At 43.0% G+C, this 16,572-nt stretch overlaps 1 long non-coding RNA gene across 1 annotated transcript; it reads left to right on the top strand.

The window, feature by feature from the left end:
* The first annotated feature begins 7,386 nt into the window (after positions 1-7,386).
* Positions 7,387-13,201, top strand: LOC116081761. The gene is made up of 4 exons (XR_004114997.1): positions 7,387-7,470; positions 10,386-10,596; positions 12,251-12,425; positions 13,006-13,201. It is a non-coding gene; the product is annotated as an uncharacterized LOC116081761 (long non-coding RNA).
* Positions 13,202-16,572: the final 3,371 nt, after the last annotated feature.

Here is a 16,572-nt window from a genome sequence, read left to right as displayed (position 1 = left end):
AAAACAATCTGCCACAGGCACGCCCGTAAACCAACATGAGCTAGGCAGTTCCTCAATCAAGGCTTTCTTCTCAACTGAACAATCAAATCCAGTTAGGCAGCCCCTAAGCCCTCCCAGCTTCATCCAGTGTCTTTTTATTACTTTTTAAAATCATCACACTACAGTCTATCTAGTGATATGTGTCTTTCTGGAGATAATTATATCCCTTTGCTATTTTTCTGTTTAAAATTTTCAGTACCCTCTATAGTATTTGAAATCTATAGTCTGCTCTTCTGTCTCACCAGGTATATCGTTGTCTCTCAGGATGAGTTCTTTTAGAAGGAGACCTTAAAGTTCCTTCTAGATGTTAATTGCCTTTGTGTTTCAGTTTGGGGAAACAGCTGATCGAAGAAAGCTCGTGGCTGTGACAGTCATGCCAAAGAAATTGGCACCGGAACTTGGATAATTGCACATTGCATAAATTCTCAGTATTCCCTATTCAAAAAGAAACTGAAATAAGTGATGTAATAAAAACAAAAAAAAACAAAAACCTTAAATTGGTGCCAGTGAGATTGCTCAACAAGAAAAGATGCTTTGCTGACAAACTTGCTGCACATGGCAGAAGCCCAGTTGACTCTAATAAGTTCTCCTCTGACCTCTGCACACGTCCCATAACACATATGCGTACGCATACATGCATGCATACACAATAAATGTGATTTTTAAAACCTCTAACCTTTGGGTAGAGGAGGCGGACATTGTACCATTTCCCCAATACACACACTTAAAGAACAACTCTTTAATGACGATTTAACCACTAAGACACAATAAAATTCATACAGCCAAGATTTTATTACTGTGTACATAAATCACACGCGGCAGACTCTTAGGATCCCTACAAAGTGTTATTTGAATCATTAAAACTAAATGGCACCTGTCAAAATAAATCAACCCAATACACTTCATGAATTAGAACTCAACATTTTATTGTTTTGACAAATTTGTTCATTACGAAATTTCTTCCTACAAAAAAGAGTGTATTAAAACGAATTTGGGTATTCAACATGTGCTTCTGTCTTTGTCATTCAGTGAGAGTTTCCCAGACCCTAAATGGCCTGTCCCTCTTATAAAATGTTTTTACAGCTTTATGCTGTAAAAGTCAAACCAGCTGACAGACCTCGGCTGTTGTTTTTATGTATGTCTGTTTGATTTAGCATGCTTCTGATTAACAATGGAGTTTCCTGATGCTGTCAAAATAACTAAGGTATTAAATGCCTTTCTAGAAATGACCGATTTTTAAAGCAGAGATTAAATAAACAAGCCGTTCCCCACCAGTGAAAATAATTGATTATGTTGTTGACTAGTTAAGGTTAGGGTTAGTGGCACTCCCAGGGGACAGGTTATTACATTAGCATAAACAAAGGGAAGCCAGCACAGTCAGTCAGTGAGGGGGGGACATGGAGGAGGCAGAGTCTGTTTGGGGAGAGGACAAATGCTTTCCCCGTTGAAAATATCCAGCAGCCAGCATGGGAAACACCAGGGCCAAATGGAGTGTTTCAAGCTTAGTCTTGCTATGGTAGAAACAGGTCTAAGTGTTTTACAAATAATTCTTCTCATTCACAAATGAAGCAAGCAATTCTGAAAATATTTTGGTTTCTGAATTTGAGAATTCTAAATCGAGCAGGTTTGTAATCTGGCTATTTTTAGTTTCTTTTGACTTCCTTTCCATTCTGTTTTATCCTTACAATGCTCAAGAAAAAAAAAATCGATTCATCTCTTTTCCACGAGCCCCTTTGGTTAGGACATCACTAAGAAAACTGGTCCATGTCCAAGGTTCCCTTGAAGAGTGAAGTAGTGAGGTAGCTATGGATGGCTGTGCGTCTGTCTGCACAGTGTTGTCGGATGCTTCCAAAGATTTAGGGGCATGTATTTACATTTGTGGGTCTAGTAACCATTGATCTCTCCTCCATTGAATTTTGAAAGAATAAAGTCAAAAACATGTTTAAAAACCTACAACATCATTCTTGTCTATTTGTGGAGGCTAGAGATGTAATAATCATTCTTTAATTACTTTCTCCTCCGAAGCAGGGGAGGTAGACGTTATATGGTTTATATAATTCTAGACACACAGTGAATGGAGTTGATTTACCCAAAGTGGCACACCTCATCAAAGACTTTGCTGCAGGAATACTCATTTTCTTGATGACAAAGTTCATGATGTTTTCAAGACCAAACACGTGTGGAGGCTACAGCATACATGGCCACTTGTTCCCCTTCTCAGGGCATCTAGGTGGAGAGGCTAACATCAAAGAAGCAAAGGAGAATTTCAAGATACCCTGCACTGCCATGACATTAGGCACCTCAAGAGGGCGCGAGCGCGCAAATACACACACACACACACACACACACACACACACACCATTCCAGTTTCTTAGTGTTCTCTTAAGACTGTCATTTAGCACTTGAGAGGCAAAGGCAGGTGGATTTCTGAGTTCAAGGCCAGCCTGTTCTAGAGAGTGAGTTCCAGGACAACCAGTGCTATGCAGAGAAACCCTGTCTCAAAAAACCAAAAAAAAAAAAAAAAAAGACTGTCATTTAACATTATTGGCTAAGCTAGTACCATCTTGATCCCTCCCATTTTCTCAGGAAGACAAGATAGCTAAATAGAAGTGTCAAAAAATTACCTAAGGATGATGTTTACTAACTTGGAAGCAAGAATACAGATGTGAGGGTTGGAGACATAGTTTGAGGGTCCTTGAGGTCAAATTCTTTTTTTTCCAGTTTTTTTAAAGATTTATTTATTTATTTTATGTATGTGAGTACACTGTAGTTGTACAGATGGTTGTGAGCCTTCATGTGGTTGTTGGGAATTGAATTTTAGGACCTCTGCTTGCTCTAGTCAGCCCCACTCGCTCCAGGTAGGCCCTGCTCGCTCAGTCCCTGCTCCCTCTGGCCCAAAGATTTCCTTATTATTATACATAAGTACACTGTAGCTGACTTCAGACACACCAGAAGAGGGCATCAGATCTCATTACAAGTGGTTATGAGCCACCATGTGGTTGCTGGGATCTGAACTCAGGACCTCTGGAAGAGTCAGTACTCTTACCTGCTGGGCCATCTCACCAGCCCTTTTTTTCCAGTTCTTAATCATTTGTATATTTTGGGTTTATTAAATATTTGTTCATAGAAGCATTTTTCCCCTAAGTGCAAGTCATAGCAACACCAGTATAATTGTATCGCATCCCCATGAGCTAAGTTTCTGCCATCATAAAGACCCAACACACACACAGTTGATGAGGTGGGCACCTTGAGCAGGATCTAACCAGTATGTGTTTCTAGTTTTAAGACTGAATTTTTGATTCAGAATCACTCGAATACATAGGTGTGCATCAAGTTGCTAACTAATAGAATACAAAAGTTTAAGAGTCAAATTCCAGCTCCCCAAAAGGAAGAATAGAGTCATGTCATTGGCATGGATTCGACTGGAGATAATCATACTAAGCAAATGAGTGCAATCTCAGTAAGAGAAACATCATAGCACCTCTCCTTTGTACTCCCTAGGTTTTCTGGAAACTTACAATAGTGGAAGTAGATGGCTTGAATATTGAAGTGAAAAGGAGGGACTGGCAGGGTAAAGAGAAGTAACAGTGGGTTGGCAGGAGATGGTATAATATATACTTGAATGAAAATTAAACCAAAGACATAACCTAGAAGTTAGAAAACTCTGGTCCCCACCTAGCTATGTGGTCTTAAGCAATGCTTAACAACTCCTGTGGGCTAGCTTTTCCTCACCAGGCTGTGGAGTTGCCACCCCAGTCCTGTTCAACATAAGAGCAAGCAGGTCAAACTGGACCCTGCAGGTTCCGGTTAGAAGAAGATTGGCTGGAACGCAGGTGCTATAAGGCTAACATGTGAGCCGGAGGGATGGAACTTGAAACAGTAGAAGTGTGTATCGCCTGGTTGAGCTGACAAGACAGTCATGTTTACGAGACCCATGGGACAGGCAGGTTTCAAAAGATGGGTGGAGAGAGAGAGAAACAAGAACAGAGTAGAGTGTGCTATTGCTGGGGTCTGAGGTAGACCAGAAGGATGTGAGCTGGTTAGATGGTCAGTGGAATGAATGAATGGAGGTAGTGGGAGGAGTCTCACCTAGAGCACATGACCAACTCTCCCAACAATTCCTCCTATTTCCTCCTCTGCCCTTTTCTGCTCTACACATCAGTTCATCTCAGAGCTGCTAAAAATCCACCAGACCCAACTGAATTGCTTCCAAATGACGGGTGATGTTTCTTATAGGATACTCAAAATCTTAAGGCTTCCAGATGTCTATGCAGAGCCACTTGATGCTCATCTATGCTCAATTTCTAGAAGTAGTGTCTTCCATGGTCGTTTTTCCAAGGATGAAAATCAAAGCTAAGTTAACTTTTTGACCCAGGAAACCAACTTTCTGAAGAAATGGTGTCTCAATCGTTTTAAATCCTGAGCACAGTTTTCTGAAGCCCAGCTTTTATCACAGAAAAGCCAAATTCAGTTGGAAGACTGAGGTGGACCCTAGTGATAGTTCTTGTTCCTTTTTTTCCCCCCAGTTACATGTGATCATTTACAGCAATGCCATAGGAAGGGCCTTTTGCTGTTAATCCACCCCTTGACTACCTCTAGTATTAATAAATCACCCAGAATGGAACAGTGTTTCTCTTAGAACCAAACACCAAGTTTCTTATTCACTCAACCACTAAGAAACAGCTCACCATGAATGGGCCTCTTCCATAACCCCAGGCAACAAAAAAGACACAATGGAATAGCTCTGCCCTTCATGGGCAAGGCTGGGGCAAAGGGATGCCTTTGGTGGCATAACAGTCACAAGCAGTATGAACAGCATACTTGCTATGATGATTAATGTTCACTACCAGTCTGACAGGGTCTGGAATCACCTAGGGGACAAGCATGCTTCTTGGGAGGTGGGTTCTAGACTGGATTAACTGGGGAAGGAAAACTGAGACCCTGTCTGTGTGTGGCACCATGCTTTGGACTGACCCAAAGGAGAAAGTGAGCACCAGCATCCATCTCTGCTCCCCAACTACAGATGTTGCGTGACCAGCAGCTTCATGCTCTGGCTGCTTTGACTTGTGAGCCATAATGGATGGCATTGTCAAACTACAGATCGAAATAAAGTCTCACTCCCTCGCCTTGCCTTTGTCAGGTCATTGTTTACAGCAATAAGACAGAGAACAAATTGAGGTACAAAAGCCTTCCAGGCCTTCTCGTGCCCCCCTCGGAACTTGGACTCTTACACGAAGCAAGTTCTACTGGGAAGACCGGACATGGGTTGGACAGGCAGGTGTGGAGGATGTCACTTACTTCTTTCCAGTGATTTTCCCATATAGACGTGGGACAGTAACACCAAGACTGACTTCATCATGTTGTAAGGACTGATATTGATGGTAAATCAAAACACCCAACATGGGGCTGTCAGTGTGGCACAGTGGTAGAGCAGGCACAGAGCATGTGTGAGGTATCCAGGATTTAATCCCAGCATCAAAAAAAAAAAAACCATAAATTATATTTAAAGAGAAAAAGGTGCATGCCATACAACAGTGAGTATAGCGATAAAATCTGATCTTTATGAGTATCTAATACAGTCCTTTGGTGAGTATGCTATGGGTATTCACCAATGTGGAAAACTAGCTAGAAATATACTCATTTAGCCAACATGGAAGTAGTGGTACCACAAAGAACTTATGTGAATTACTCAGGGATGGGGATTCCACTTGTGGTAGAAATATGAGTATTACCAACCCACAGGGACCATGTGATTTATAAATAGCTTTCAGTTTCAGAGAGAAAGCCCTGTGCTTTCTTATAAATGAAAATTTAAATTTTTTACTTATGAATGAAGTGACTAACTTAAATTAATTACCAAAGGTAGGGTTGTTTATTTCCTAAGACAACTGTTCTGGAAACCAAGGATTCTAACTTTCATGTGTTGCATCAAGGGATCATGATACAAGGTTATGATGAGGGGGTTGTACTCCGCCTGGACGAAGTAATCTGTTGAAAGCTCATAATCCATCCAGTAAATCAACATGTTTTGGTGCTGGCCCCCACCTTTCTTTGGATTAGATTATAACATAACTATTGACAGACATCCAAAGCCAATAGCGCCTGTACAAAGCATCTGAAGTCAATCTGAGTGAAGTTTTAAGTGACTGTCCAGTTATTTCTAGCAATATTACACTTAGGTCTATAACATCTCCCTTCCTTCCTCACCTACCCACCCCCCACCTCTCTGCGTGCAGAGAAAATTATTTAAACTAGCTGAATAAGGCTGTGACCATTACAGAATGGGGGGAGGTTTTATATGGGGGAGAAGCGTGGAAGTCCCTATTTGACAGGAGAAAATAAAATGGAGTTAGTGATGAGGACTCAACCCAGGCTAAGGGATCAGGGAAAAGCGTTTGCAGCTCTGTGTGCTTTAGAGTGTTAAGTATCATCATCAATTGCACTCTGTAAGGTTCTGGCTACTGGGGCCTAACGTCCACTCTCGGCAGTACTGAGAGCAATTGACAGATAATAAGAGGAAAATGAGTAATGAACCCATTTATTATATGCTGTAAAAGGCCTTCATCGAAATAGACTGTATTTAGCCTGGTAATAAAACTGAGTGAGGAAAGCAGGCGTTTAACATGGCAACTGGTTCAAGTAAAGATCATATTTTCTCTTTAAAAAAAAAAAAATCCCTGACAAATTATATGGCTTATGGGGAAATTTCTTGCTTGGAAATTTTCTATGACTACTGTACAGTTTTTATAGAGCTTGGCAGGTGTGCATAAATGTCCCCTACCACCTCCCTCTCCTCTCTCTCCCCTTCCTCCTCCTCCTCTTCTTTCTCTTCCTCCCCCTTACCTTCCTCTTCTCCTCCCCTCCTCCTCCTCCTCCTCCTTTGGCTTGAAATATTGGCTTGAAATATTGGCAAGGACTGTAATAATAGCCAAGGAAGTAAGAGTTTATTTGCTAATTTGCTCCCACCTCTCTCTGCTGTGCATACAGGAGAGCTGAGAAGGAAGATGATCAGACCCTGCCATGTTTATTAGGCTCCAAGAAACTTGGAGATGGATAGATCTGCTCTTCCTCTGGCCGTTGTAGCCCAGAGGAAGTGCAGGCCACTGAATCAGCACATCCTGTGAGAAGTTAATTTTGTTTTTTGTTTGTTTGTTTGTTTTGTTTTTCGAGACAGAGTTTCTCTGTGTAACTCTGGCTGTCCTGGAACTCTCTCAGTAGACCAGGCTGGCCTCGAACTCATTGCCTCCAGAGTGCTGGAATTGAAGGCATGCTCCAGCACCGCCCAGCCACACCAGACATTCTTTGTAGGACTGTGATTATATGTCTGTTTACTTCTCATTTTCATGTCAGCAACCAAAATTCCAAGACTCAGAAAATCCCCATGATTTGCCTGTTACTACCTAATGCAGCCTGGATTGACAGCACAATCAGGTAAATTTTGGAGTCTTGGCTATTGCCTTTCAGAGTAATAGTAATACTTGGCAATCACCTAACTGGGAAAGGCAAAACAGCAATAGCAATAAACATATGCTATAGAGCTAGGAGTTTGACCCAAAGTTCAAATCCCCAGAGCCCATATAAAACTCAAGTGCACTAACCTAAGTCTCTCTAACCAGCTGCTCCTACAAGGACACGGGAGATAGAGACAGGAAGATTCCCAAAAGTTGGGGTCTAGATACCCTAGTGTATAGCAGAAAGAGAGGTGGGGACTAAGACCAAAGGCTGGTAACCTTCCACACCCTTGTTGCGGCATGTACATATCACGTTCACACATACATACACACACACACACACACACACACACACACACAGAGAGAGAGAGAGAGACAGAGAGAGAGAGAGAGACAGAGAGAGACAGAGAGAGACAGAGAGACAGAGAGAGATACGGATACTCAGAGAGCTCATGTGTAAAGACATACACCCAAAACTTTTTTTCTTTCTTTTAAGAATTATTTATTTATTATTTATGTATGCATGTATTTATTTATTTCATGTACACTGTAGCTGTCTTCAGACACACCAGAAGAGGGCATCAGACCCCATTGGATGGTTGTGAGCCATCATGTGGTTGCTGGGAATTGAACTCAGGACCTCTGGAAGAACAGTTAGTACTCTTAACCACTGAGTCGTCTCTCCAGCCTTCTTCCTCCTCCTCCTCTTTCTCCTCCTCATCCTCCTTTTCTTCCTCTTCCTCCTCCTTCTTCAGAAATAAGCAATAAAGCTCCTTTAGGCAAACTTTCTGCAATGAACTTAGAGACCATTCACACAATCCTGGATCTGTCTGCACCCCCTAAGAACTCCCAGACATCTCTGTTACCCACTAAACACATTATCTGCCCATGCTTTTTTGGAAAAGCGCTCCTTCCAAGTATAGAAAAACTTGAAGGTAGAAGGTGATGGGGAGAGTTGTAAAATGAGACAAACATGAAATTAGAATAGAACATCAAGAGGAGACTGTAGGGTCACCCCTGGTTCTGAAGTAATCCATCAGGTTTTACCAGTGCAGTTTACTGTCTCTGCCCTTAGCAGTATCCCCAGAAAGTGAAAGGACTGCAGGGAAGGAAAAAAAAGCCACATCCTCTTGCGATTCCCATGCCGGATCTTCTATGAAATCACCTGTGCCATATCTGGTTCACCCACGCTTCTTGAAACACTTACACAAAATATGAGATCCATGTACAATGGTCCGTCCAAGGTCGGCACCACTCAGGGAATGAGAAGACAGAGTGTAGTTTAAATGGGTAGCTTAAAAGTGAAAGCCAGGGGTGGGCAGTGGTGGTGCATGCCTTTAATCCCAGCACTTGGGAGGCAGAGGCAGGGGAATTTCTGAGTTCGAGGCCAGCCTGGTCTACAGAGTGATTTCCAGGACAGCCAGGGCTACATAGAGAAAGTTGGGGCTGGAACATAGCTCAGGTAGTAAAGTGGTTGCCACACAAGCATGAGGAGCTGAGTTCAGATTCCCAGCATGCACATAGAAAGGCAGGTGGCATGACATGTAATCCCCACACCAAGGAAGCAGACAGGCGGCTCCTTGGGGCTCCTTTGGATAGCCAGCCTACAGTGAACTCCAGATCCTGTGAGAGATCCTATTTCAACAAATAAGATGGAGAGAGATTAGGGAAGACACCTGATACCAAACTTTGGCCTCCACATGCACACAGGTGTACCAGCACTGAAATACACATAGACACAACACACACATACACAGACACATATATACTTTCACTTCAAAGCAAATTCAAAATCACAAAAATACTTTCTCCGCCAGGTATCTGCATTTAATATTTTTTGACCCAGAGTCTACAAAAATACCCACCAAAACTCTCTTCAGACTGTAAAATATTAATATGTCATAAACTGGGAATGAAATATGACCCCAACTGGGTACAATCCATCAGTCTCCTGTGTCTAATCAGTAGTCCTGCCAGCAGATCCATAGAGAAGGATTGCAGTCAAAATGAAAGAATCGACATGTAAGCATCAATAGTCGATCTGGTCCCTGTCTGGTTAAAGCTCAAATTAACCCCTCCTTCTCCTCTGTGGTGTAGGTGTGGTCAGAGCCACCTCACTGGAAACAATCCTGCCTTCTGATCCAAAACTTTGTGATAAGTGAACAGAGATTTGATTTTGTGACAGTTAATCAAACTTTGTAACCAAATCTGCAGGCCTGGCAGTGAGTCAAGCTCCGTTCATTCAGCCTTCTCAAAAAGAAGCCTAAGTTTGGAAGTTAGGGCGCTGTCTCCCCACCCAATGCTCTTGTAACTACATTGTCCTTGACTTTCTTGGTAGGTCTGCAGCCCTGAGATTTGTGAGGTAGAGGAGGAGAAGTGAGAGGAAGGAGAGAAGAAATGGTTTAGCACATACAGAGATAGCCTGAGACTCAAGTTTAGCGAGTGGACATGGTCAGTATTCATCACAGTTATCAATCTGGAGATGAGCCAGATGTCATGATCTGCAAGAAGATGAAGTAGGACCTTCCTGCGTCCCTCCTTCATGTGTGTGTTTATGTATGTAGGTATGCACAGATGCCAGTCAACTTCTGGTGTTGCTCCTCAGGAATCATCTATCTTACTTTTGAGACTGGTTCTTGTATTCCAACCCAGAAGCTCAAAGACTGAACGGTTGGCTAACCAATGAGTCCCAAGGACCCACCTATCTCCACCCCCAATGCTAGAATTACACTTGGGCACCACCACCTCTATGTCATTAAAACTCAGGGCCTCATGTGTCAACACTGAAGCTTCAGTGGAGACGCGAAGACACAGACCGTGCTGGTGAAACCAGGAGTCTACAACGTGCACACACACAACAAAGGTTTCATGGTGTCTGATTATTTTCTTCCACAGCCCAAGGGAAAATTCAGAAGACAAATACTCCCTTCTACAAACAAGTCAGATGACTTGTAAGTTAGATGAATGCAAGGCCAAGGTGGATTTAGGGGCTGGACAAACCGTTCTCAAGCCAAGCATCTGTGGACTGAACCCTCCAAGCGCGTTCCCCATCACATCGCAAGAAGCAGAATCATCAGTTTCAGGACCTTTCTGTACTGCATGCAGAGTAAGTAACATTTTAAAATAATACATTTTTAATAGAAAGAAAGCAAATTTATTTATCACACTGCAAAAAGAACAGTGGCCATGGCAGGAGCAGAGGAGTGATTTACAAAATAAGCCATTCAATCACCTGGAATAGAAAGCCAGTTATTTTAAATCCTATGCTTACTTTAATTGTTTATAGTGGCGGTTTGCTTTAAATATTTGCACTCTCCTAAATTTCCTTTTTGTTTGTTTGTTTGTTTGTTTTGTTTTTTTGTTTTTCAAGACAGGGTTTCCCTGTTTAGCCCTGGCTGTCCTGGAACCAACTCTGTAGACCAGGCTGGCCTCCAACTCCCAAGTGCTGGGATTAAAGGCATGTGCTACCACTGCACAGCTACTTTTTAAAAAAATACCTTTTACTTAACTTGTGTGTGTGTGTGTGTGTGTGTGTGTGTGTGTGTGTGTGTATACACATAACCCCATGAGAGAGGAAAGGTATGCATGTGCAAAAGCATAGTGTGGAGTTCAGAGGACAACTTGCAAGAGTCTGTTCTCGCAGGGCAGTGGTGGCGCACGCCTGTAATCCCAGCACTTGGGAGGCAGAGGCAGGTGGATTTTTGAGTTTGAGGCCAGCCTGGTCTACAGAGTGAGTTCCAGGACAGCAGGGGCTACACAGAGAGTCTACAGAGTGAGTTCCAGGACAGCAGGGGCTACACAGAGAAACCCCGTCTCGGAAAAAAAAATGTTTGTTCTCTGCTTCCAACCACTTGGGTCTTAAGAATTGAGCTTAGGTCCTCAGGCTTGACAGCAGGCCACTTTGCCCACTGAGCCAACTCACCAGCTCTAAACTCTGACTTGGTTGTATCTACTTGTTAATTGTTCCAATAGAAACACTTCAGGACATTTAACTGGGCTGTGGAGGCACTTCATCAGAGTATCAGGGTTGCTTTGTCTCTTTACATTATTCCTTAAAATGAGAGCGTGGAAGGACCCATGATTTGGATACTAAAGGGGCAGGCTTCAGAGTTACATATTACATCATAGCTGACGATATCATTGCATGTTCATTTCTTTACTTGTGGACTAGAACCATGTGCTATTGAACTGGCTCACAATTATATTATAAACGTCCCAGGAAAAGGGAAATGATAAAGAAACAGAGTAAGGTCAACATGGTCAGAAATGACACGCCCTCCTTTTTAATTTAATTAACAATTTTGTGATTAAAAAGCATTGATCCATCACATAGGAAAGAGCACTTTATAAAAACAGTGCTCAGGTCTCAAAGCGCAATGTCTTCCTCATATATGTTATCAGGCAAACACATAACCCAGTCATGCACACAGAACCAGGGACCCCAACCCCAGGGAGCCTCATTATCTCTGTCCTACATATATATATTCCGCAGTACCATCTGGCTACCAGTCCATCTTCTACTACAGAGGGAGCCTCCTTGGATAACTGGTTCTGTCCCTCCCCGTGCAGGACAGGCCTGGGGACAGACCAGTGGGATCTGAAGTGGCTTTGCTTTGTATATGTTTCTAAGGAGACAATGCAGGGCATCTTCATTTCGTCCTCCTTCATTTGTCTTGGCCTAATTGAAGTCCTGTTGGCTCTGTGCCAAGGCAGTTCTGCGTCACCTGGTAATAAATGATCTTTCTCTGTCCACTTATCAGGCTACACTAACCTTTAGATGAGCCACTTGCTCTCCTGAATGGTGCTCCCAGCCCACGGCTCTGTGCTGCAAAGAATTCATGAATATCAAAACAAGTTTTGCTGTATATCAAAACATGTCCAGCAGGGAATACAGAAGCATCAGAGACACCAATATGCTGCGGTTCTTCTGACAAGGTCATAGCCTACTTCTGCTTCCTTGGAAATGTTGTTGGAGATTTTAATAAAAACAGACAGGTCATAGTGTACCTTCTCAGTAAACGTTCAGTTAAAAGTTGGATGTCTCTGGCATCACTGGGTGACCATTGCTCTTTCTATCTAATTGAATTAAGATGAAATTTGTCACAGAATGAGTACATGTTTACAGTCTATCCAGAGATGGCATGACACACCAAATGTGTGGGTGTCTCCCTCTGTGTGCGTTAAGTATGTGCATGCACATGCTCACCACATGCGTACAAGTTCATGTATATGTGGGTGTGCATGTGTGTGGCTAGATAGAAACCTCTTGGGTCTTCCTCAGTCCTGTTTATCTTGTTTTTGAGGCAGAGGTTTTGCACTAGCCTGGAGGCTCGTGCTTTAGGCTGGGATGGCTGGCCAGTAAGTCCTGGGGACCCACCCTCCTTAATCTTCCCAGCGCTACGATTCTAAGCATGCCTGGTTTTTAATGTAGGTTCTGGGGCTTGAACTCAGATCCCCATACTTGTGCTGCAAGCATTTTACCAACTGAGCTATCTCTTTCCCCATACCTTAACAGGTGTTTCTGAACTTGTATAATGCTAGTAATGGAAGAAGTCCAAGTTCAGAAAACGAAGAATTTCCCAGATGATCAAAATCCAAGCTTAGAGAAGCCGAAGTCATAGCCACTACTGGGCAGGACCTCTCTTGACAAGTCATCTATCACTGGAATTATTATTGAGAAACAGATGTTAATAAATGTTTTAATGTGGAAAGCTGTGCTCATTCTGTTCTCTTGCGCATGATTTTAGAGAGATAAGTAGACATCAGCTAGTATTTTACAAAGGAGGTCAAGAAAGAAAAGAAAAAGAAATAGAATTCTCCATGCTAAGCAGTAGCCAGGCCAAGACAACACTATCAATTCCCAAATTAAAGTTCTTTCATTTCCAAAATGTCACAATTCATGCAAAACAAGACACCCATTTCCTCTGAAATATCTGCTCAGCTCAAGCCAAAGTAGAAGTCCACCCTCAAGTCAGCAAAGTCAGTTGTGTGGTCAGTGCTAGGAGTGGGGCTTGCTACGCTGACTAGTGCTTGGGCGTTATCAGAAAATTCTTCTAAGTTGCATATCTCACAGAAGCGGCCAATAAATTCACACTTTCATCCTCGCATTAATCCCCACGATGCTTTTTCCTATGTCGAGTATTCTAACAGGTTCAAGGCTGTTCAACAAGGACACACACACTCAAACACACACACACTCACCCTCACTCAGGCCCTTTCTATAATGATCTAAGCACTGATTTCAGTGCTTAGAAAAATAATTTGGTCTTTAATTTTAAAAATATCAAGTGATATGATTTTTTTTTAAAACCATCCCTTCCCCAGGCCACCCGCATACTGGCATGCACCAGCAGTTTCTTGCATGCTTTCTAACTAACATTAGCCCTATACACTCACCTCCATGTCTTTATAGAAGAGGACAGATACATTATGTCACTCTGAGACCTGATTGATTCTCATAACTGGCAATAGTACTTGGTAATGTTTCTGTATGTGTGAATGGACATAAGGAGCACCTTTGCCTCTGCTGGGACGCACGGAGGTTAGAGGTCAGCCAAGGGGAACTCCCTCCCATCACCGTCTACCTTGTTTTTGAAATATGGTCCTATTGTACGTGAATGTGTATACATATGTGTGTGCGGGAGTGTGATTGTGTGTGTGCCATGGCATGTATGTGGAGGTCAAAGGTCAGCTGTTGGGAATTGGTTCTCCTCTATTGTGCGGTCCACTGATTGGACTTGGGTCATCAGGTTTGTGCAGAAAGAACTTTTGCCTGATGAGGGTGAGCCGTCTTGCTGAGCCCCGACATTTTGTTTGTTTGTTTGTTTTAGACACGGTCTGTTACTGAACCTGGAGCTTGTCGTGTTGCCTAGACTGGCTGGCCAATGAACCCCTGCTATTCATCTGTCGCCATCTCCTTGGTGCTTGGGTTGTAGACTTGTGGTGTCGTGCTGGTTTTCATGGGGGCTCCGAGAATCAAGCCCTGATCCTTCTGCTTAACAGCAAACATTTTCCCTACTGAGGTGTCTCACCAGCCTCAGACTTCCTAAGTCTGCACGTACAGTTCCCCATTTTCCTCTATGCGTATTCCACTGAGGAAATACATTACACAGCTTTAATCTGGCCTGCACTGTGGCTATTGGGATTATTTTCAGTTTTTGCTTTGGAAAATGATAGCTATGTTTTTGTATAAATTTTATATACATTTCCAGTGCACTTGTGGTACAAGTTTATAAAACTAAAACTGCTTGAACAAAGCATGTAATAACTGTAGAGTTTTAATTGGCATCACCAAACACTCTTAAGGTAACCCCAAACAAGTGCATCTAACAGCACGATGCCAGTTTGTACTTGACCTATGTGAGTGAGTGCTGATTTCCCATAACCTCTTTAGCATGGAATGCTGTCAGGGAGGTAAGTAAAAACCATGTGCCTGGTTTCACTTTTTTAAAAAGATTTATTTATTTTATGTATGTGAGTACATTGTAACTGTCTTAGCACACCAGAAGAGTGCATCGGATCCCATTGCAGATGATTGTGAGCCACCATGTGGTTGCTGGGAATTGAACTCAGGACCTCTGGAAGAGCAGTCAGTGCACTTAACCCCTGAGCCATCCCTCCAGCCCTCACTTGAAGTTCTCACTTACCAGTGGAATTAGGAGTGCTTCCATGTTGATACTCTGTTTTGGGGTTTCATTGTTGTTATTTTGTATTTTATTTTTATTACTTTTATAATTAATTAGTTATATATTTACACCCCAAATGTCCCCTCTTCCTGGTCCCCCCTCCCAGAGTTCTTCACCTTATAGCCTGTTCCCTTCCACTCTGAGAGGGTGCTCCTCCCCCAAAGCATCCCCTCCACAGGGCATAAAATCTCCACAGGCACATTCTCTCTCACTGAGGCCAGTCAGGGTGGTCCTCTTCTACATCTGTGCTGGGGGCCACAGACCAGCCCCTGTATGTTCTTTGGGTGATGGCTTAGTCTCTAGGAGCTCCCAGGGATCCTGGTTAGTTAACACTGTTGGTCTTCCTATGGGGTTCCCATCCCCTTCAGCTCCTTCAATCCTTCTCCTAACTGTCCATAGGAGTCTGCGACCTCTGTCCAATGATTAGCTGTGGGTATCTCCATCTGTCTCAGTCAGTCTGGTAGAGCCTCTCAGAGGACAATCATGCTAGGCTCCTGTCAGCAAGCACAACACAGCATCAGTACTAGTGTCAGGTTTTGTGCCTGTGCATGGGATGGATTCCAAGTTGGCCTGGTCACTAGGCAGCCATTCCTTCAGTCTCTGCTCTATTTTTGTCCCTGCATTTATTTTAGACAGGAACAATTTTGGCTCAAAAAATTTGAAGGTGGATTGGTGACTTTATCCTTCCCCTGGGGACCTTGTCAATCTATCTGAGGTGGTTTCTTCAGATTTCCCCACTGTTGGGCATGCTGGCTAAGGTCATCTCCCATAGACTCCTGGAAGCCTCTCACACTCCAGGTCTCTGGGACTTTCTAGAAGTTCCCCCCACCTCCCACCTCAGCAGCTGCATATTTCCATTCATTCTCTTGGCCCTCTGGGATTCTCTCCTGTCTCCCCTTATACCTGATCCTTCCCCTCCTCTTCCCCTCCCACTCCCTTCTCCCACCCAGGTCCCTCCCTATTTCTGCTTCCCATAATTATTTTATTCCTCCTTCTGAGTGGGATTAAAGCATCCTCACTTGGGACTTCCTTCTTGTTAACCTTCTTACAGGTTTAACAAGAACCTGTATCCTGGGTATTCTGTACTTTTTGGCTAATATCCACTATCAGGGAGTACATACCATGTATGCCCTTTTGGGTCTGGATTACCTCACTCAGGATGATATTTTCTATTTCCATCCATTTGCCTGAAAAATTCATGATGTCCTCTTTTTTAATAGCTGAATAGATTTCCATTGTGTAAATAAACCACATTTTCTGTATCCAATCTTCAGTTGAGAGACATCTGGGTTGATTCAACTTTCTGCATATTATGAAAAAGGCTGCTGTGGCCGGGCAGTGGTGGCACACGCCTTTAATCCCAGCACTTGGGAGGCAAAGGCAGGTGGATTTCTGAG

The sequence above is a fragment of the Mastomys coucha genome, unplaced genomic scaffold (assembly GCF_008632895.1).
Source record: "Mastomys coucha isolate ucsf_1 unplaced genomic scaffold, UCSF_Mcou_1 pScaffold7, whole genome shotgun sequence".
In the NCBI taxonomy this organism is placed as follows: domain Eukaryota; kingdom Metazoa; phylum Chordata; class Mammalia; order Rodentia; family Muridae; genus Mastomys; species Mastomys coucha.
This window is presented reverse-complemented; position numbering and strand designations above follow the sequence as displayed.